The 23,200-nt window shown below is 42.4% G+C and overlaps 1 long non-coding RNA gene across 1 annotated transcript; it reads right to left on the minus strand.

Annotated features, from left to right (window-relative positions):
• Window positions 1-20,787: 20,787 nt before the first annotated feature.
• On the minus strand, window positions 20,788-21,992 carry LOC307035132. The gene is made up of 3 exons (XR_013807025.1): window positions 21,851-21,992; window positions 21,426-21,612; window positions 20,788-20,918 (listed from the first exon to the last, which is right to left on the minus strand). It is a non-coding gene; the product is annotated as an uncharacterized lncRNA (long non-coding RNA).
• Window positions 21,993-23,200: the final 1,208 nt, after the last annotated feature.

Here is a 23,200-nt window from a genome sequence, read left to right on the forward strand (position 1 = left end):
TTGTTCAAAATGATAAATGTTTGAGGGCTCCACCCAACATTTAAAAAGGACATTGTTTGGGAAATTCTTTTTTTATTGAGTTCTCAGGGTTTTGTTTTACTTGGGCCTTATGTTGACACTGTATATATATTGTGATTTTGTGAAATGGAATTCTTTGAACTTGTGAAAATATTTTTGTTGATCCATAACTGGATACTTTTTATATAATTATTGTAATCACCCTGACTGATGTAGAATTACAAGACACTCTAATGTCATTTTCACAAGTCCTTGTGGTGTGTGTGATTGTGCTGGCTGGGGGATCTAAAGTCTGTATTGAGTTCTGCTCTACCAATATCCCTTGAATCTAGATATTTATTACCCCATAGATCAGTGGTTCCCAACCTTTTTTTTCTTGTGTACCCCCTGAGCCTTTTGTCATACCATGAGTACCCCCTCACTCATACGTGCTGATCAGTGGCGGCTGGTGGAAATTATTTTAGGTGGGGCTATTGTAATGGTGAATAAACCACACGGAGAACATTTTGAGAAATTACCCCTTAAATTAAATTGGCTACACTATTTCATCGTTGCTGTTGTATGATTGGTGTTTAGCTACGGTATTTAGCATCTACAGCACCTCCGCTTTTAGGGTTGACGTAGACCCAAACGTTGCCCGGAGGTCCCCCGGTGTTGTTGCAGGAGCTGCTGCACTAGCTAACGCTCCACTAGCTAATGCTACATTAGCAAAACAAACGCTTATTTATTTTGCAAATGGTGCGGCGGGCGTCAAACACGTTCCCCTCCACTGGTTTCAACCAAGCACTAAATTAGATGTTTTCCAACCAAATACGGTTGAACTGACACTTCCCCATATTCATGTGTAAGTAGATTCGAAGATACATGAGTTTCTGACTGCCGCAAGCTGAAGCTTGGTTGCTAGGTTACTAGCTGGGTGTTCTCCAATAAGGGGCCGGGGGAAAGAAAGTTAGTGATTACTGGTTCCATGTTGATTTAATTCAATACAAATTGTTGGGGGGAACTGAAAGGCTATTACCGTACTGGTTACTTTGCAGCCCGGACATTTCCCCCAAAACACATTTAGACGCTATCGCAACACAGAAGTACCTTTCAAATCCAATCATTTTTAAGACCTTCTAAATCATATTTAAGACCTTTTTAAGGCCTTACATTCAGATTATCAAATGTAAGACTTGTTAAGACCCCGCTGGAACCCTGAGGAGACTAAATACGAACATTATATGCAGACACAGACGTGGTTCAGAAACACAGAAGTGTGTGTGTGTGTGTGTGTGTGTGTGTGTGTGTGTGTGTGTGTGTGTGTGTGTGTGTGTGTGTGTGTGTGTGTGTGTGTGTGTGTGTGTGTGTGTGTGTGTGTGTGTGTGTGTGTGTGTGTGTGTGTGTGTGTGTGTGTGTGCACACATAGTATCTGTCCCCGGCTGTTTGAAGAGCAAGCATGGGAAACAAAAGACAGTGTTTACCTCTTTGCATCCAGCTAGTCACACACTCAGTTACAATCACACTCCCTGTAATTGACATAATTAATAGATAGTTTAGCTTCTCACCATCATTTGCTGTGGCCCACTGATGTTAACGATCGTAACTGAAAGGCTGCCTGTCAAACGTAAACATTCAGCCACGTGACTTGCAAACTCTCGCGAGAGTTTTACACAAGACGGATCCTTTCTAGCCATAACCCTGCACCGGGCGCTGACATTGGCGTCTGGTGATCATCAGATTTGACGACGCTGATTGGCTGAAATTATGTTTCGGAGCCATAGCTTACAGATAGCAACAGTCAGCTGCTAGTGGCTGCTGCTGCACTGGTTGAGGGCTCCTCTCTTAGCGCCCAGATGAGAGAGGGTAATGATACACGGGCAAGGCCAGGCAGGAAACATGTGACTTATCAGTAACTTTAGACATCGTAACACCATTTTAAACGAGATTTTATTGTAGATTATACATTTTACTGATACCAATTATATAATATTTACCTTGTTCATTAAAAATTAAAAATATATATTAAAAAATATATATATTTAAAAAATATATATTTGTTTAAATTTTAATATGTAATGTGGGAAGAGGTGGGGCGGCGCCCCTAGCGCCCCTATGGGCCGGCCGCCACTGGTGCTGATGATCCTTCACAAGTAGAACGTAACTGATTATTGAATGAAAATAACTTTATTTCATCTCCTTAATTTGAACATCAATTCTCAGGCATTTTCTTAATTTTAACTTAAATCACTCAATAAAAATGAATATGTTGCCTTGAAAATATATAATATAATCCAATAAATACATATGAAATCAAAATAATCAACTTATCTTTGCTATATATCTTGTAACATTTAGGCTTAAACCTGGAGCCCCTTTGAATAAGTCCCCTTTAAACAGGCAATTAACTTTAATTCGGGAACAAAACACTTAATAATATCCAGAATCAGTATAGGCCTAGCAGTTTCTTTTCACCAGTCATGTGAGCTTTAATGAGACACTTGAGCTTGCTTGACTTTCATAAGCTTTGATAGTTCTGGAGGCAGTGTGGAAACAGCTGTGACCAGGCTGGTCTCCACATCCAGTCTGTTCCTCTGCTTGGTTTTGATGTGTGTTAAAGCTGAGAAGATCACCTCACACAAATAAGTAGAACCAAACGGCAAAAGTTCAATCAGTGCATGTTTTCCCAGTTCAGGATATTCCTTCTCCACATCACACCAAAACTCAGTCAATGACTTCTCAGCATATGCCATCTTCAGACCACGGTCAGATGATAATTCCATCAGAGGCTCCTGCAGCATTGCTGCTCTCACTCACAATGAATGGGTTCCTCACCCAATCCAGTCTTTCTGACTTATTTTCAATGTCCTGAAAATAATGGCTGAAATCAGTGCAGAGTTTGGACAGGTGTGTTTGCACCAGTTTGACCACTGGACCCCTGGCAACAGCAGTTGTGGCAAGATGGGCATTGAGTAGTGGGAAACAGCTCAAGTCTCCCCACACTTGTCAACCCTTCCGATTTTCGCGGGAGACTCCCGATTTCATTGCCCTCTCCCGGTTTCCTCCCGGGGTCATATTTCTCCCGCATTTCTCTCGATTTCTGACAAAATCAGATTTACACACGACTGTTTCCACTCGGACTTTAATACAGCTACACCATTGTTTGGTTTCCATGGTAACACGTCTCTTTAGTAGCGCGCGCAACTCAAAGTCTGAGCGGGTGAGGCAGATATTCACAGAAAACAAAACAAAAATCGACAACTACTCTACTCTCTGCTCACTCCTTTCCTGTAAAATACAGGTCCAGCCCACACATATGCTCCATCAAGGACGGTGCTACAGGCCGCAAGGCAGTGCACTTACAACTACAATAAGCATGTTAATTTTAATCTAACAGCTCCGGCGATCCACTAGCACCCCCCCCCCCCCAATTTTGCATTTTGAAATGCTCCCGATTTCTGAGGTCTAAAGGTTGGCAAGTAGCCTATGCCGTCTCCCTCATCACATTTCCTCTCCCATAGTTTGAGCTTTTTTGTGAATCCTTGAACTTTGTCATACAATTTCAGGATATGTGACTCCTTGCCCTGAAGTGATAGGTTGAGCTTGTTGAGTTTGGTAAACACATCAGCAAGATATGCCAGGCGCGCCACCCACTTGTCATCCTCAAGCTGCACAGCAAGAGGATGCAGATGCTCCGTCAAGAACACAAAAACTTCATTGCGAAGTTCATAAAGTCTCAGTAGCGTTTTCCCACGAGACAGCCAGCGCACGTCTGTGTGAAGCAATAGCTGATCGTGCTCTGTGCCGTTCTCATGACAAAGAGTTTCAAACAGCCTGTGATTCAATGGCCGAGATTGGATGAAGTTTATCCTCTTCACAGCATCATCCATAACAGCACTTAAATCAGGGCTCATCCTCTTGCTAGCTAGTGCTTCACGATGAATAATACAATGCATCCATTTAATGTCGGAATTTACCTTTCTTACGTGCCCCAAAAGTCCCTTTACACGCCCCGTCATCGCAGCTGCTCCATCAGTACAGATGTGGCTGCAGGTTTTCCACTGCAGATGATGTTCTCTGAACAAGCTGTCGATAACCTGGAACAATTCTTCCCCAGTTGTCTTTCCTGGCAGCGTTTTGCAAAATAAAATATGCTCGTTTATTGATTATTTTTATATAATTGTTTTGTCCTTTTTTACTGCATTATTACAGTACGGTAGGGGAGAAACATGGAGGAGAAAATGGGTCTTTGGAATGCTGGGCATCAGAGGAACAAGGAGAAGACCTATCCTGATACTGGTTAAGATCAAGGCGCCACTTAATTCCTCTTGTCACAAATTACGTTAGCCAAGAGAGTGAGACCACTGTGATAACGGACATGTGGTGGAGGGTGTACATGATTGCACCACAGCCAGTCATTTGTGGAACCAGACACAGGAGCCCACACCCAAAACATTGAACGGGCTTGGTCAACATACAAGTCCCAGGTCTGGAGACTGCGGGGAAACCGCACAGTGAAGACTCTGAAGAGTCATCTTTCTTTCATGGAGTGGACACATTAGAGCAGTGGTTCCCAACCTGGGGAGTGCCAAAGATCGCAGTGGGGGCGCAAGGCCTCAGATGATTTGAGGCCAAATATCATATTTAGACTTTTTTTTTTTTTTACATATAATTGTAAAGCAATACATGATTGTCACTAAAAGCCTTTTCTCTGCATTACAATAAAATATAAAAAATAATTGATTAATTAATTTGAATAACAATTCAAGTTAGTAGCTATTAAAGGCATAAAAAGACCGAAATGTATAATTATTTTTTTAATAGAAATGTTTCTTCTGCTCGTAAAGTGTCTAAACCGGGCTTTTCTGGATAAGCGCATTTTTAAAACATAGTCATTGTCCATGCCGGTTTCAGTTGGATTATTTGTCACAGTTGCTCCGATCAGATCGGTCTCCTCCATTTTGTAGATTATTTACGACTTTTGAATCCACATAAACACATCGGCAAAATCCGGCTTACTTTGAACATGTGTTTTAAACAGTTTAATCCCTTTGTGAATTGTTTCCACTTCCGCGCCGTCCTTTAATTTCTTCATACTGCGGGAATCCAAATGAATGAATCTTGAGTCCAATAACCATCAAAGTCACTCCAATAGTGCTCCTTAATTACGCTTTCATCCTCCTTTAACAAAATACTTCACATTCATCTAGTTTGTGACAGTAGTTGTAGCATTTTTGAGACTTTTAAACTTTAATTACCGCTCTTCCAAAAGGAGTCATTTGGGGGGGCTCTTGGGAAAAAAGGTTGGGAACCACTGCATTAGAGGTTACTCAATACTCAAATTTCCCCTCGTCGGTCCTCCGGTAGTGACCCGGAAAATAATTTCAGCGCGCCATTTCTCTAAATGCAATTCGAGGACCGAGGATCGAGCATCAAGGAGGCTCTCTGGAGGAGCTCTAACCGAGGATACACTGATGGTTCCTCCACGGCTCCTCCGCGGATGCATTTCCGGGAACGATGGAGGCGTGACACACGGCCGGACTTATCTCAGCCAATGACAGCTCTGCATGCATCCTCTGGATATTATTTTAGAAACTGCTTTCATCGCGTCGCGATGTTTCCAGAGAGAACAGCTGTGAGGTCTGAGCAGAAAGCAGAGCAGTGTGTATAATATATATCTCTCAGTATAACAGGCCTACTCTCTTTATTTGCTTTAGTTTAGTAGATATCTACAAACAAAGAGTCCATATTTATCTAAGACCATTTAGTGTTTCATAATAAAATAAACAACGGCTGTAGCCTGATTATGCTTTAGGAGCTGTAGGTGTGTGTGGTACAGTGTGTAGGTGTGTGTGTGGTACAGTGTGTAGGTGCGTGTTGTACAGTGTGTAGGTGCGTGTTGTGTAGGTGCGTGTGGTACAGTGTGTAGGTGTGTGTGTTGTACAGTGCGTAGATGCGGCGGACAGACCGGTCTCAGTTGGTTTGGTGTCCTCTGCTTACTTTTAATACTTGTAAATACAACTTGCGGTCCGTAATTTCAATTCCCCATTTCAGCGACCAGAGAGAGGGGGGGGATATATCCAGTCTTTGATTGTGTTACGTTATTATGAGAGTGCTCTTGTTTGTTTCTGAAATTGTATATATTTATATAAATATATTTGTGTGTGTGTGTTGTTGTGGATATTTTAAACTCTTCAATACTGTAAAGATGTACAATGAGAGTAATCAATAATAAACTGGTGAAAGCAGGCAGCGTTGTCTTTTGTTGGTTCTTTATTTGAAGCGCTTCAAAGGTACATGTTTCACAGAGCAGAGAGTAGTCTGCAGTAGTGCACACAGGGTATAATGTGTGTGTGTGTTTTATAGAGGACTGTTGCTGTGCAGGAAGTAATAAAGATAAGACTTTCTTTAGAAAATTGTTATCTTACAATGCTCTCATAGGGAGGGCCGCATCCTCCAGGTACGACCTTGGCGGGATGCTACCTTGTGGTACAACAGGTCGAGTTGCTCCAATACAATTTCTAAGCATAATATAATCATTTGGTTTTACCATATAAAGTAACATAAGAAATTGCCACTACATTCCCCCCCTTTTGATCATATTTGATCAATCAAGAAAATAAAACAAATGACAGGATAGACTGATATAACACATCAATGAATACATTCCATCGCTGGTTTAAGTAAACACATCATAAACATATCATGGAAAGTGGCTGTTTTTGTGGAGGACAGACTCCGTATGTAGAAAGCAAAAGAATACTGAAAAGAAGGAATGGCAATTTTACACACAATTTTACAGTTCAGTGTCTGACTCTTCAGTGTCGGAATCAGTGGGGGCTGAATCTGGGTTGGTCGTAACATTGTCAATGGTTTGAGGTAGAGCGGTGTATTGTACGAATGCAGAGGAGATCATACTAGAAAAACATTTCTTCATGAGGGGAACTACACAGCATGTACAACAGAGGAGCAAGGCTATGATGGTGAGGAGTGGCGGGACTATTCTGGCCAGCCAACCTTCCCACCCTCCCGATGTGAGCCAGGACCACCAGTCCCAGCCTACAGGGTCGTAGTCCACATTGTCAGCCTTCATGTCTGCCAGAAGTGCGTTAAGGTGTTTTATGGTGCGAGTCACGTTCTCTGATATGTCTGGAATGTATGTGCAACAAGAGTCTCCAATAACGTGACATAGGCCCCCCCTTGAGGCAAACAGGATATCTAGAGCAAATTGATGTTGCATTAGCATATTTCTAGTTGCTACCATAAACGGATTCAGCGCCTGAAAACCTTGAGTAACTTCGAAAGTGAGGTTTTCCAATCGTGTGTGTATTTTGTCTATATTATGAGCGTTATTCACGGAGCCCCACCAGGGGAACGCCCCGCTGAAACCCTTCTCGCCCTGAGATGTCATTGAAGCCCTCTTAGCCCTATGGTGGTCGGGATGTCTGAATTCTGGATAGTGGTGTGTGGTATGCATCAATGAGTCGAGAACGGTGATTGCTGGAGTCAAATCCACTAAGGTGCACGTGCCCGTCCAAAAGGGTGCTAAGACTTGATACAACTTGTTTCCGCACAGCCACACATAGTCTTGCGGAGCCCCTGCCCCAGCATCGGTAGGCCATGCTAGGAGAAGAGAGGTATGCGTGACATTAGGGAATGCTTGGGACAAATTGATTCTATCGGGAAATCCTTTTACTAGACAGTCTGTGAGATTGAATTTTTCAGCGCCGCATGTGTTTTTTATGAAACGAGTGCAACCCGTGGTTGTGCCAAGGTGTAAGCCTATGCGGTTTTTCCTTCTACTAATGCAGAGACTATGGGTAAGGTTTTCTAGACGGCTGGGGTGAACGCGTGCCACCGGGTCGTACAATTCGAAGGAGTTAGTCATCATCTCGGTGGAGTTTATTGCGCGCAGTGTGGCGTTCGCCATGTGCTCACATGGTGCCAGTGTAACTGCCATCTATTACATAGCAGATGTAGCCGTCTGCCCGCCCCAGCTTCCTAGGGTTGGGGCAAGGGAAGTAGTTACACGGGTCTAACTGCAATGTGCTATCTTCCCCTTCTCCCAGAGTAATGTTACCAATCCCTGCTTTGATAAGCCCCTTTGACCATATGGTTCTCCCGGATTCCCCAACGTACCTTTTTGCTACTTTGACTTTGATTAGAGGGTTGTGTACTAACCATGGATACATGAAGTATAGGATTATGGCAAACACAAAACCCATAAGGAATATGCAAAGGATCCACTCTACTAGTGTCCAGACCCTCTAACAGTTTCTGCATTGCTTACGGTTGCGTTGTCGTCTTTCAAGGTGGGCGTTAGCCAATTCTTGTCCGAGGGGCTCCATCTTCAATCACTCGCCAGCGATCAGGCACAAAATTGATGTTGGTGTCGTCGTCTGCTTCGTGGATGTGTCTAGTCTGACTGAGCCCGTGCCTTCATGACCATGTCAATTAAACCCCACACTATGACGGCACAGACGAGGAACCAGAGGCATATGAAAAAGCACAGCTGGCCGTCGCCCATGAGTCTTGTGTCTGGTACTAGGGTGTATGTGCTGCGTGTGTGGTGCTGGTGGTGACTTGGCACGTCACTTGTCGTCGTCTGTTTCTACCGGACCGGCTAGACTGGGGCGGAGATGACAGCTTTGCAGTGGCTGGCGTGGACCCACGTGGCTCTCTCGGCGACCTTGACCGCTGTCTGGGTGACGAGAAGCACCTGGTAGGGACCTTGCCAATGGCTGGTTCTCCAGCTCTTTCTCCGGAAGTCCTTGACCAGCACGAAGTCGCCTGGTTGGATACGGTGGAGTGGAACAGTAGCAGGGGTAGGTAGAGCTGCCGCTACCTGGTGTCTGATATCTGCTAATTTGGATGACAGGTTAACACAATATGACAACATAGCATCCTCACACAAAGTTGTGGAGGGGAGAGGACATCCTGGAGCCTTGATCCCAATCTGTGGATGAGCTGTAAAAAGGGTCTCAAACGGGCTGAGTTGACTCCGTGTTCGTTTCCGCATCCTCATGTACATCAGCACAATGGGCAGGGCTTGTGTCCAGGATAAACCTGTGTCTGCGCAGCATTTTGCTAGCTTGTTTTTGATTGTACCGTTCTCTCTTTCCACCGCACTACCACTCTGTGGATGGTAAGCACAATGCTTTCTGATGTCCATGCCAAGGTATTCTCCTATCTGTGCAATGGCCTCATTAGCAAAATGTGAACCATTGTCGCTAGAGATCTTGCTTGGTATCCCCCATCTAGGAATAATTTCCCTTAGTAAAGCTTTAGCCACAGCATTTGCTGTCTGTGCGTTTACCGGAAATGCTTCAACCCATTTGGACCACATGTCAACCATTACAAGACAGTGTTTCTTACCCTCGGATGGACTAAGTTCGATGAAATCCAGCATTAGGTGCTCAAATGGTCTAGTTGGGGGTGGGTGTGCACCTGTTCCTGTAACCTTTACCGGTCTACCAGAATTTTGCGTAATGCAAATTAAGCATGCTTCACAATGCTTTTGAGCTGTTACTGTGAATCCCCTTGTGAACCAATGTTGATTGATAGCCTCTAACATCCCCCCTTTTGACACATGATCCAACCCATGTGTCAATTTAGCAAAATGTGAGAAAAAATGCCTCGGGAGACATGGATTGGAATTTGGACCAACCCAGATGCTGGAGGTGGGGTCAAAGGTAGCACCAGCAGTTTTCCACTGTGCTTTTTCTGTTGGTGGAGCTAACTGCTGCATGGCAGTTAGTGACGACATATTGTCAGTGATGGAGGAAACAGGGATGTTAACAAACGAGTGTGCGTGTGGTGCGAGAGGAATCAGGGCGGCTGCCTTTGCAGCTGAGTCAGCAGCAGCATTTCCTAATGAAATGGGGTCGGTGTTGCTGGTGTGTGCAGCACATTTACATACTGCAACCTCAGACGGGAGCAGAATGGCGTCCAATAAGCCTGCAACTAGGACATGGTTAAGCACTGGCTTACCGTCAGATTTCAGGAATCGTCTACACTTCCAGATAGCCCCAAAGTCCTGTACTACCTTGAAGGCATAACGTGAGTCAGTGTAGATATTTACAGATTTGCCTTTTGCAAAAGTGCAGGCCTTAGTGAGTGCTACGAGCTCTGCTGCTTCTGCTGAGAGGTGGCATGGGAGCGGTCCGGAACAGAGGACAGCAGAATCTGAAACAACAGAGAAACCCACCCGATTAGTGCCCACAGGGTCGCGAGAGGCGGACCCATCAACATACAAAACGAGGTCAGGGTTGGTCAGGGGTACATATTTTAAGTCAGGTCTGGGAGTACATACAATAAGAAGCTCGGCAACACAGTCGTTTTTGTCACCGTCTTCTGGGAGAGGCATAAGAGATGCTGGGCTCAGAGTGGTACAGCGTTTGACTTCAACATTAGGCATGTCTAACAGGCATGTGTGATACCTAAGATGACGTGCAGCAGAGAGGTGTGATGTTCTCTGTTCACAGAGGATGAGAGAAACAGCTTGTGGAACCAACAGTGTTAAAGGTGCATAACCTACAATGTCACGTGAGGAGTTGAGAGCTTTTTCAGCTGCAGCAACTGCACGGAGACATTTGGGCAGGCCAGCAGCTACAGGGTCCAGCTTGGAGGAAAAATAGGCAACAGGCCTCTGTTTTCCCCCATGATCTTGAAGGAGAACTGAGGTCATACACCCATCGCGTTCATCTACTGCCTGTGTAAAAGGCTTGGTAGGATCAGGCAGACCTAGCGTCGACGGGAATTGGAGAGCCAGCTTCATGTTAATGAAGGCTTCGTCGGCTTCCGGCGTCCATATAAGGCGATCTGCAGGTTTCAAACCGGTGACATGCGTGATTGTACGGAGTGGCTGTTCGAGCGGAGAATAGTTAGGAATGAATGACCTGCAGTATGAACACATACCCAAAAATGACATCATCTGTCGCTTAGTGACAGGTTTTGGCAGAGCAGCCAATGATGCAATACGCTTATCTGAAAGTGTTTTTCCCTCTCCTGAAATGATGTGACCCAGAAATGTAACTGTCTTTTGCACATACTGAAGTTTAGACAAACTGGCCTTGTGGCCCTCAGCTGCGAGGTGTTGTAACAAGGAGATGGTATCAGCTTCACACTGTTCTGCTGTGGGTGCGCAAATCATGAGGTCATCAACATATTGTATGGTGCCTTTGGAAACTTGTAGAGAGGCCAAACTTGTACACAATGCTTGGTTGTACACAGTGGGAGATTCGCAGTAGCCTTGACACAAACGTGTGAATGTGTATGGCTTACCCTCATATTCAAATGCGAACTAAAATTGACTGTCTTTGTGTACAGGGACACTGAAAAATGCATTTGAGAGGTCTACAACAGTGAAAAATGCTGCACAGGCTGGAACCTGAGAGAGAATGAGATAAGGATTTTGAACGAGCGGCGCACGTGCATGTACGGCTTCATTTACAGCTCGTAAATCCTGCACAAATCTCCATTCGTCAGGAGGTTTGTCCCGGATCTTTTTAACAGGAAACACTGGAGTGCGTACCGGAGAATCATTACATGGAACAATGACCCCTTGTTTAAGCAGAGAGGTAAAAAACTGGCCGGATGCCATCAACAGCTTCACGCTTTAATGGGTACTGGGGTTGGTTTGGACGGTAGGTAGACTTTGGGGTGATAACAATTGGTTCGGCAGAACGGATTAGACCAACATCATATTTGTGAGCTGCCCAGAGTGTCGGAGGCACATCTTTTAGCGCGGCAGGAAGCTCAGAAATATGAGAGTAACCTGAAAACACAGGCTCCCCTGGGCCTGGCACAGGGTTAACAGAATCATCCCCAATCAGAGCCAGAGTACGCAGCGCGTGTACATTACAGTTGACATCGTACTTAAACACATCATGTGACATAGAGTACATGATCTGAGGTGTGTGTGTGGCTGTCCAATCAGTAATAGATTCCCAATCTTTAACGAATGGACCCAAATCCCTCCATTTATCAGTGGGGCCCCTTGCTAGTGAAATGTGTGGGACCGCCCACACATTTGATACAGCTGGTGTTGTGCGGGTGTGAGTGTGACAGAAATAGCGCTGCGCAGCGAGCTCCAATACATCGTTTTAAGCATGATTGCATCATTCACACATTCCAACAGAAACTGTTCATCATAGTATTTGCATTTATCATCAGAAACACTAGCAGTGCAATGCAAATGAGGAGCTTCCATAAACACAGCCAGTGAGGAGACACGCTGACGGGCCAAACGCAACAGTTTCTGAGAATCAGGAAATGTTGCCAGCCATTGATTCACATACAACAATTCTTCGTCAAATGAGAGCTTTTGGACCATCATAGGAGATGGTCGTCTGACTTTTAGACCCTCATTTGTAGAAATGAGATCAAGGCCAAACCGGAGGATCAGATCTCTGCCCAATAAATTTATAGGGCAGACAGATGACAGAAGAAAACTGTTTTTTACTGATGTGGGAAATGGATGGCTGGCATCACCGTTATCTCTACACTGAATTGGTACAGAAAACTTCTCCTTTACAGTCACACCAGCAGCTCCTATTGAGTGGATAAATCTACCACTAAATTTACAATTTGGCAAATCTGCCAGTTTTACTACAGAATGTGTAGCCCCAGAATCAACCAAAAATGTAACATCAACACCCATGATAGAGTTATTGTGGGAAATTTCTTAAATGCTGTTTCAGTGTCATATTTCAAATATGTACCCTCTTTAACCACAGGCATGTTTTCTAATTTTTCTAATGTATCAATAGCTTGCACGATGTGTGTGTGTGTGGCACTTCCCTGTTTTGATGCTGCAGGCAGAGGTCCCGTCTCACTCGACCAAATTCCCTCCTCTTCCTCCACCTCCTCCCGCGGACGATGTCAGTTCGAAGAATTGTCATTGTTTTGAGCAGATTGGGTGTCTTTCTTTTGGGTGTTCTTCGGACATTCAGCGATAAAGTGACCCATTTCACCGCAGTGGAAACAAGCACCATTATTGCCAGTGTGGTTGCCTCCTCGTTCTCTGCCTTTTCCTCTGAAACCTCCACGGCCTCGGACACCTCCCCTGCCTCTTTGGCCCCCCCTGCCACGGCCGTCTCCTTGGGGTTGTTGTGACCAGGCGGTTGTAACGACTTGGACCATTGGGTCCAGTTGGGCCTTGTCTTTTCGGTCGCGGCGTTTGTCGTTTTCTGCCTCTGCTGGATCCCCACCCACGGCACCGGCGTCCAGATGGTTTGGGTCTCGATACGCCAGGGGAGGTGGATGGACCTGAGGGTGGAACGGAAATCCGTGGTCGAGGAGAGGGTCCCTCGTACCTGTAAGAGACGGATACAGAGAAGTGGATGTCTGGTGGAATGGATTGTGTGATTTTCTGACATTTATTTTCCCTTTTTCCTTCACTTTCATCATCCACCTTTATTTTCTTTATTGCCGAGGCCAACTGCCTCCTTTCACGGCATTCTGCTTCACCCTCCCAGTATTTTAACCACTTTCTGTGACTTTTTATCTTTTCTAACTCTTTTACTGTAATTGTACTCTTCTTTCTCATTCCATCTTCACACTCTTGTAATTTGTCCTTTAGGTCTTTGATTCTTAATTTACTCAAAGATCCTCCCTTTGGAAATCCGAACATTTCCGTCCATATATTTAATTTAGACAGACTGCTTTCACCATATTTTGCTCGCATGACATCTACAATTGGGCCCCCAGGAGGCTCTGCCCCCTTACTTTGCTTTGTCCCCATGGAGAAAGTCTTTAAGTGTTACCAAAACACCCCGTGTTACCAAAACACTATTTTTCACCCGTCGGTGATGTGATATTTGTTCCTCAGTACAAATCACAGAAAAACTGATCGTAAAACCTTTTACGACGGATATACCAAATATCCTACGGATATACCAAATATCCTACTTTTGAGCAACCCGCTTAATAAATGTCATGGAGGTTATTTTACTTTTACTTTTAAACAATTTGAATTTGTACATCTCACCAGATATTTTAGAGGAATTGAGTTTGTTGGATCTCGTGAAGTCAATCAGTTTCACTCAGGCGCTGGTCCTCTCGTCCCGTAACACTTTCTGTCGAGGTAGAGGAGAATCCGAGGATCCCGGCGGCCAACCACCAGCGTCCCTGGGTGTCCCCGACGGAGCTTTCAGAGATCCCACTCTTCTGACACCAATTTGTTGTGGATATTTTAAACTCTTCAATACTGTAAAGATGTACAATGAGAGTAATCAATAATAAACTGGTGAAAGCAGGCAGCGTTGTCTTTTGTTGGTTCTTTATTTGAAGCGCTTCAAAGGTACATGTCTCACAGAGTATAGAGTAGTCTGCAGGAGTGCACACAGGGTATAATGTGTGTGTGTGTTTTATAGAGGACTGTTGCTGTGCAGGAAGTAATAAAGATAAGACTTTCTTTAGAAAACTGTTATCTTACAATGCTCTCATAGGGAGGGCCGCATCCTCCAGGTACGACCTTGGCGGGATGCTACCTTGTGGTACAACAGGTCGAGTTGCTCCAATACAATTTCTAAGCATAATATAATAATTTGGTTTTACCATATAAAGTAACATAAGAAATTGCCACTACAGTGTCCCCGCATTTGTAATCTGTTATTGTCTCATTATACCGCACTGTCAATGAATCAAAGTAAATATATAAGTCATCATGAACACATCTATCCATCAGACAGAGGGCTGCGGTGCCTCCTGTCATCATTTGGACGTCTCTTTAAAATGACCGCTCAGAGGAGAGGAGTTCTCATTTCTCTAACCGCCTGCTGCTTCCCTTCCTCTCTTCTCGGTTCCCCTCCTCAGTCTTCCGCTCGCATCTCCTGTGGGCGGGACTAAGTATCGAGGATAGGAGTCGAGGAGGGGACATTTAAGAATTGAGAAACCTCTATTGGCTGTCAAATGAACACAAAGATGGTCCCCTAGGCAGATTTTTGCATGACATACACCACTTTCACAAGTTCTAGATATAAAAGCAATCTCGTTTTGGTATTACTGTCATTAATACATTCAGGTTGTTTGTTTATATGTTCATCATTTATATCAAATGTGTTCATAACATCTGGATTGTTGTTTAAATTAAACAAGAAGATGCGTTCGAAAAAATAGTGGCCTTTTTTAACGTTGATTTAGAGGAATATCTCAATTTAAATTAACATTAAGACTGTTGTGATGTCTTCACCCCTATGCCAGCTGCTCTCCCTGCACTGTCGGCCTCCTCATGCTTATAGTGTTAATAATTGACCAGCACAAGTAGAAATGAAAACAATTGTAACAAGAAAAAGTTTGACAAATAAAATACATTTATTTATAAAATTTCAATTTAAAGAAAACATAGCAGCCTTTTAAGAAACAATAGCAGCCTTTTACGAACCAATAGTAGCCTTTTAAGTACCAATAGCAGCCTTTTAAGAACCAATGGCAGCCTTTCAAGAACCAATAGCAGCCTTTTCCATTAGTGCATCTTTTTTTTATGTGTAACAAAATTAGAACCAGAATAATATATATATATATATATAATATATATTATAAAAAAATAAAGTGCATGTCTTTGTTAGTGTGTTTTGGTTTACATGACATGTCTCATGTTGTAGGTGTTTGTGGCAGATGTTGATGCCTTGATGACAGAGGGAGGGGGCTCCCATTTGAAACACTGTGGCTCAAAGTTTGCCATCTTCACAGTCATGAATCATGATGGATGATAGAGTTCCATCAAGAGCCAAACTGTTTTGGGTTTTGGTTTTGTTCAGTCCCACCACAGAGAACACTCGTTCAACATCAGCATTTGAATGTGGAAGTACCAACACCAACTTGGCGATACGAGAGAGCCTCCCAAATCTGCTCATACCGGTCACCTTTGAAAAATGTAGGAAGCCTAATTACTCTCAAGTATTTTTGTATAGAATTAAGCTGCTTACGTCAATGGGTATTTCAAAGGGTGCAGTATAATTCTTACCTTATTCTTCATTGATGCCATGTTTCCCCAAAAGCTCTCAATGTCGAACGTGGCTGGGTCTTCGGGCATGGCAATGTCCATGGACTGGTAGTCCAGAAACTCCTCACTCAGTTTGTCACCCTCGTCAGGTCCTTTGTATGGGAGAAGTTCAGGAAACCTACAAAGAACACAATGTGTACTGATCTGGTAAAGTAATGTAGCTGAAACGGGTTGTTTTTCAGATGTGGTCATTAAACTTTACAGTCTATTAGGACAATGTTAAGAAAATGTGACAAGAGCCAAGAGTCTTTAACCTGCTCTACTTATTAAGCATATTGCAATAACTTGTGTTATGATTTGGCACTATAGATAAATGTACTTGACTTTTTACCCCAACTAACCTGTCGACAAAGTACAAGGCGTCTTCCACTCCACACTCTACCCTCTGCTGGACATCCAGAAACATGGCATGTTTTATCTGGGGCTCTCTCATGGGGAGTTTCTTCATGGCATACTCCGCAGCCCTCACCAGAAACGCCACTGCTGCCTGCTGGAACCTCTGCACTTGCTGCGGTGTAATGTCTCCTGCATCAAGGAGCCTGTTGAGTGTAGCTCGAGTAGTGAAGCTGATCACCAAATTTTCTCCTACGAGAGACACAATACATCAACAACGTCACAGAGGTCATTAAGGTGCTGTATGCGATTCTGGAGAAAGATTGATGCAATATGTTCTCATTCCCAACACCAACATGTCAGTATGAGACTGGGAATAAGACCGGTGTTGAGTCACTTTAGTAATAACTAACTTAAAAGCACCCCTTTAAGTATCTTCTTCACATCAGTGATTGATTGATTGATTGAATACTTTATTAGACAGAAATGCAAACAGCACAAGGTACAGTCACACATTTGGGCTAAAAGGATAACATAAAAAAAGTCCTGTGGACTTGTTTCCATTGTGGTCCTATGTGTGTGATGAGATGAGATGACATTATCAAACTCATAACTTGTCTGCACAAGCAGCCCCCTTACAAACACAAACAGTATGATGTGAGTGAGATCAGTGAGTGGATAGTGTATGTGCAACCGCTGATGTTAAACTTGGAGAATTACCTGGCAGTTGGTTCGATGGGGCCTTATAGAGGATTTCATGCAATTCCCAGTGCTGCAGGCTTCAGAAACTTTGAGAGCAACTTGCGGATGAAACTCTGCATCTACAAATTTGTATTTCAGAAAATATTTTCAAAATTACATTTAACCTAGAAGTAGAGTGCTAATGAAAAAAGGAACAAACATAGTACATTATTACTAGCATACTGTATTACTAGGATACTGTATCCCAACCTTCCCAATTTACCTCATCATGTAGAAGGAAGATGGAGGACTTCTCTCTCTGGAGGAGGAGGTTGAAGGTGGAGAAGACTGGCAACGTTGCTTGATAGAAGAGCAGGTACACCTCTGTCATTGGGTCAGAGAATGCTTCCAACAGCCTCCTGAACCTTGTTTGTTTCTCATCTGTGAATAAAAAAAACACAGGTTGTGCATACTACATACATTTACTTTTCAGTCTGTTATAATAATCGTTCGTTCATTTGTATCATTGAAATATGATGCCTACTTGACGACTTGTAGCTGGCCAGTGGCTCATACTGCTGCAGGATACGAGTCAAACACCTCTCCAGGCTCAGCCATCGAATGGAAACGTGCATAAGTATGTCCAAATACTCGCTTCCATGGAGCTCACAGAATTCTATGTCAAGAATGGAACATCTTAATTTCAATTAAATTTAATCTAACTCTTCTGCATTTCATTTGGACTGCACACACCTGTCAGGTTTACGATTGTTGCTTCCTTTAAACCAGTATCCCACATCCACAGTCAGATCCTCTGGATCAAAAGATAGCTACATGTTAATGTTTGATTGATTGAATATGTTATTAGACAGAAATGCAAACAGCACAGGTACAGTACTGTAAATTCCCTTAGCTCATAGTAAGTATCCATTAGCTCACACACGCAAATACGTGATGATTTAACTAACACTGCTATTAGTCACAGTTGTTTGTTGTTAAACCCACCGCAGCAACCTGTCACACTGCTCACCAGCAGCCTGTGTAACATTAAGTCTCACGTAGTCTGACCCACCGTTGACTTCATCAAAATAAAGATATTTGTAAAAATAATGTGTTTGTAAAAATTAAGTGGCTACCTACAGATGTAGCACTTCATTTCAGACTCCAGCTTACAGCTTCCTGCCTACGACCTGCCAAAGACCAGTATAGAGGAATGTTAAAGAGGTTACGAAATGAAGGACAACACTGTTCTTATTAGGATAATATATACTATTATTAATGGGAAATCATTTGTCATTAATGACAATATGCCCGCTGTATTTATAAATCGTGATTTATTACAACTTTCCATGTTCGTTTCCGATGTTACACGACCGCTCCGGACCAAACAGCTTTCGCCGGTTAGTGACGTCACGCACGTCACGAGTAGAACACTTTTTGAATAATACACTAACTATTTGGCTGATGTCGGACTCTGGCTCGGATATTTCGACAGCATCGAGTGACAGTGAGTCGTCAATAGACTCGGTGCACTTTGAAGAAGAGGAGGATTTTATTGAAGAGGATGCCGGTGTGGTGGAATCAGATCATGCGGGCGAGTCTAACGTGGTGGAACCATACCAGTTTGAGCCACAGTATTCAAGTAGCGGTAGAGATACAGACGGGAGCGAAAATGGGGACGATGATCCTGGATTTGGCGGAGATCCGGTGCGGCAACAGAACACAGACTGGTATACATTTGACTTTAATTCATAGAGATTCTCAATAAATAGTAAATAAATAATAATAAATAGCAGGCAGACTTGGCTCAGGCAACAGAACACAGACTGGTATACATTTGATTATAATTCATAGAGATGTTCATTTATAGTAAATAAATAATAATACATAGCAGGCACATTGGCTCAGGCAACAGAACACAGACTGGTATAAATTTGATTATAATTCATAGAGATGTTCATATATAGTAAATAAATAATAATACATAGCAGGCACACTTGGCTCAGGCAACAGAACACAGACTGCTATACATTTGATTATAATTCATAGAGATGTTCATATATAGTAAATAAATAATAATACATAGCAGGCACACTTGGCTCAGGCAACAGAACACAGACTGGTATACATGTGATTATAATTCATAGAGATGTTCATATATAGTAAATAAATAATAATACATAGCAGCTATATAAGTACAGTCCATTTACCATTTACTGGTATACATTTGATTATAATTCATAGACACTTGGCTCAGGTAACTGCATCACACTCTGCTAGGCTTGGAACTCACCACAGATGTAGGTCTCCTCCTAAAAATGCAATTATTTCTCAACTATCTTTTGTACATTTAGGTGTACATGTGAAAAATGTACAATCATGGAAACAATTGAAGAGTGCCAATGCTGCCAAGAAAAGGATGTCATGGTGGCCAAAATGGAGGAATTCAATGAATATGAGGAGATGGTGCAAACTTAACCTGCGTAATAGATCACCCAGGATTCCAATCAAATTGTCTGGATGTTTGGGTGTTGCAGACAGCCTAACATCATTATTCAAAGAGGGACAGACAACAAGCAGGTGATCAGCCACGTAATGAGTAAGTTACTTGTGTTCACAAATTTGTAGAGCTCAGAAATTTGATGTATTTTTGGGAAGTCATTTTTTTGGGGTTATTATTTTTGGGTCACCCTGGCAAAGTTACAGAATAAATAGATAAATAAGCAAATAAGGTTGAAGTGATTACCATTGACATTTATGATCTTGTATTTTGCAGAATGTATCGCTATGTGGCATACCGCCAGCTAGTGAGATTTTGTTGGGGAATATTTGGTAAGAACCACAGAATCCCACTGCCATCATGTGCCATTAAAAAGATCCAGGCGATGTTTCCATCTGACATCTACACGTCGTTCAAGTATCCAGCACTTGATTAGAGTCCATAACAAAACTTATTGTCAGTTCAGGGTAAATCTGCTTCTAAACAGCGCGACAACCTCTCTCTTGTCTGGTTTTTCCCATCGACTGCTGAGTGGATCTGGGACATCGAAAGGTTCCTCATCGACATTGTTTTCGCACAAGCGTAGAGTCTCGGTCAAGAGTTCGGTAACATACTCTGCAAAAAAGATGTTTTATAATCAAGAATTATATACTATATTTTCTAGTCCCCCAATTATGCATAGCATGCCCTGAGGCACTTTGCATAATTAATCATTGTAGTTGAAACTGTACACTACATTCTCACATAGCTCAATTTTCAATATTTACACAATAATGTTGTCCAAGATTGAATGTTTTTCATTAATTTGGTAAAACGGTATAATCAATGTTATTATTCTCTCACTTTCACTTTCTTACCATATGTAGCTGCTGTATTCACACATCTAACTACATGACCACCTTTCTTTGCTTTGGGGAATTTCACAGTGTATTGGAGTTGTCCTGTACTGGTTTTGGCATGCTTCCTGCCAGAGTTCTCATTGTAGTGCAGTGCTGCTAGGATCAACCTACAAAATAAATACATTTATTGTATAGAGAGAGAAAGAGAAAGAGAGAGAGAGATTTCATAGGGATTTTAGCATTTGCAGGCCATTTACATGCACACAAACCCATAGATCTCACTACAGGAGAGGGGAAACCCCAAAAAAGAAGAACTTGGCAAATAGATAAATAAGCAAATAAAGTTGAAGTCTCTAGTATTTTCTGATGAGATTCATATTATACTTTACCTGCAATATAATGCCAGTGTACGAGTATGCATACATCTTTGGGGCAAACTGGTTGACTATACTGTGGTATACTTCCACCCCGTAGGTTTGCTGTGAAGGTGACATCTTCTTGACATCTCTGACAAAAGCTTTCTGGCTGACAACTTTATTCAGCTTTAGTGCTGGCACTGAATCTGAAAATACACAATCAAAAAAGGATATAGGATATACGATAATAGAAAAAATATTAGTTCTTCACTGCATATCATTTTTCTTTAATGAAGACACAAAAACATTCCAACACAACATTTGATGAGTGGTCCATTGTCGTAGAAAATATTATTACCTGCTTTGAGCCATTTTTTCTTGCGGTTCTGAGCTGCAGGCAGCCGACCATGGGCACATTTATCGAACACTCTGACCTTTTTGGTGTGAATGTTTATAATGTGGTTGTTGAGGGACAGCCATTTTTCAGCAATCATTTCTCCATTTCCATCCGGAGTTGATACGGAACACCAATACAAATGGTTCAGAATGGATTGTATCCATTCCCCAATATCGGTACATTGCTTGTCCTTTGCAAGCTTTACCAGTTGTTTTTTTAGGTCTATAAAATAGAAAGTTCAGTATTTGTATTTATTTGTTTAATTGGAGTGAATTGGAGAATTATAATTCTACTATAGTTAAAAAAATTAACCTACTTTTTGCAAGGTGCCAAACGTCGAACCGATGGTCCACATGTTCTTGGTTTTCCTTCAGCCATTTGTTGATCTGTGTGTGTCTGTCTGTCACAATTGTCTTCATGACGAGGTTTTCACTCTCCAAGAACTGGACACATCGCACAAGCCCCTCTTTTTCCATGTGGACACTTGAAGGGACTTCATTACTCTGGAAATACATTCAGAACACACATAATATTTTATAAAGATGGCTATCATAGAGCATTTGATTTTCAGCGGCCATATTTGTGAACATGGTTAATGCTTTGAGCTTGAAATGCATCGGTCAAAAAAAAAACACTCCTGAAATTATATTTGGTTCGATAGAAAATATTCTCAGCTGTGTTTGGCTATAAAGTATTTGGAGGAGGCTATTCATAACATAGGATACATTCACTAATACTGACCTGCACTAATTGAACATCCAACACCTTGTTTATTGTGAGGTCTTGTATGGTATAGGATCCATACTTGGCACAGTGACCAGGGCTATCACAGCGTCCATCCCCTCCTAACACCAGTTCTTTGTGTTTGTTCGTCTCCTTCAGTTTCTGCACAATGATGTTCCGATTCTTGGTCCAGACTGTCTTGATTGCAGTTTGAAGGAATTTCTTCTGATGATTCAGAAATGTCCTTGTTGTGATGGTGTAGCAGTTGATGGATTTCAGTACCCTCAGCACTTTTGTTGGTGATGTACCCTCAAAAAGAATTCCTGCTGACAACAGCAGATTTCCAGCAGGAGTTTTATCAATTAAAGGTTGATTCTGCCATGACCTGTGAGAAAAATACATTCATTCAATTCTTCTATCATACTATACAACCTGTATGAGTATCTCATGAATAGGACCACCTGTCAATCTTGGCCACAAATATCATTCTCGAATACCTATTTCGCATGGTCATCATTTAAAAATATTACCTTTGAAAACCACAATGTTTGCAGTTTTGATCGATTTCCACAAATGTGCCCATTGTTCTCCGAAGGCGACCTGGCGAGTTCTCTTTACACATCGGACAATGGGTGAATAGTGACATCAGGGAAGACATGAACACAAGCAGAAGCTTACTCCTAAGAGGATCATTGTCGTCCTGGTTGTCACTGTCCCTGTGAAATGGACAAAGAGTAAAATGATCAAGTCTGCAATAAATGGCTGGATCCGACCCTGCATAATGATAATGTAGCAACATTTAAAAAACATGACAAGACAATACTCATCAGTTGACGAATCAGATTCCACGTCTGATGGGCTATAAAGATGATCATTTTGATTATCCTCTTCATGTTGGCTATTGTCGGCCTCAAGCTCTTTTTCCTCATCAATTATGTCCCTTTCAGGGAGGTTTAGCTGCAGGTTGCACTGAATCCCAGCATCCACAGTACTTGTGTCATCGTGTGTTTGTGTCCCAACAGTACACCCAGTTGGTTTGACTTCAATTCCTGAAAATATTATATATAATATTATATAATGATATATATATGCATGTTACATGTATGTGTATTTGTATCTTACATATCAATTTTTAAATATTATGATACTGACCTTTGGAACAACCAACATGGATTCGAACTTGCTGTCCAGCTGACCTGAAACGTGGTCGTGCCTGCTTGGACTTGTGGTGTATTCGTGGAGGGGGGTCCGTTTGCACATCAATTTCATTCTGAAATGTACAAAACACAGCACAACTTTACAAATACATTTTTTAAACTAGCTTGAAATTGTATTGAAAGTGTTACAGGCTTGACCTGTCACTTCAAG

This window comes from Notothenia rossii (genome assembly GCF_949606895.1).
Source record: "Notothenia rossii genome assembly, chromosome: 4".
Classification (NCBI taxonomy): domain Eukaryota; kingdom Metazoa; phylum Chordata; class Actinopteri; order Perciformes; family Nototheniidae; genus Notothenia; species Notothenia rossii.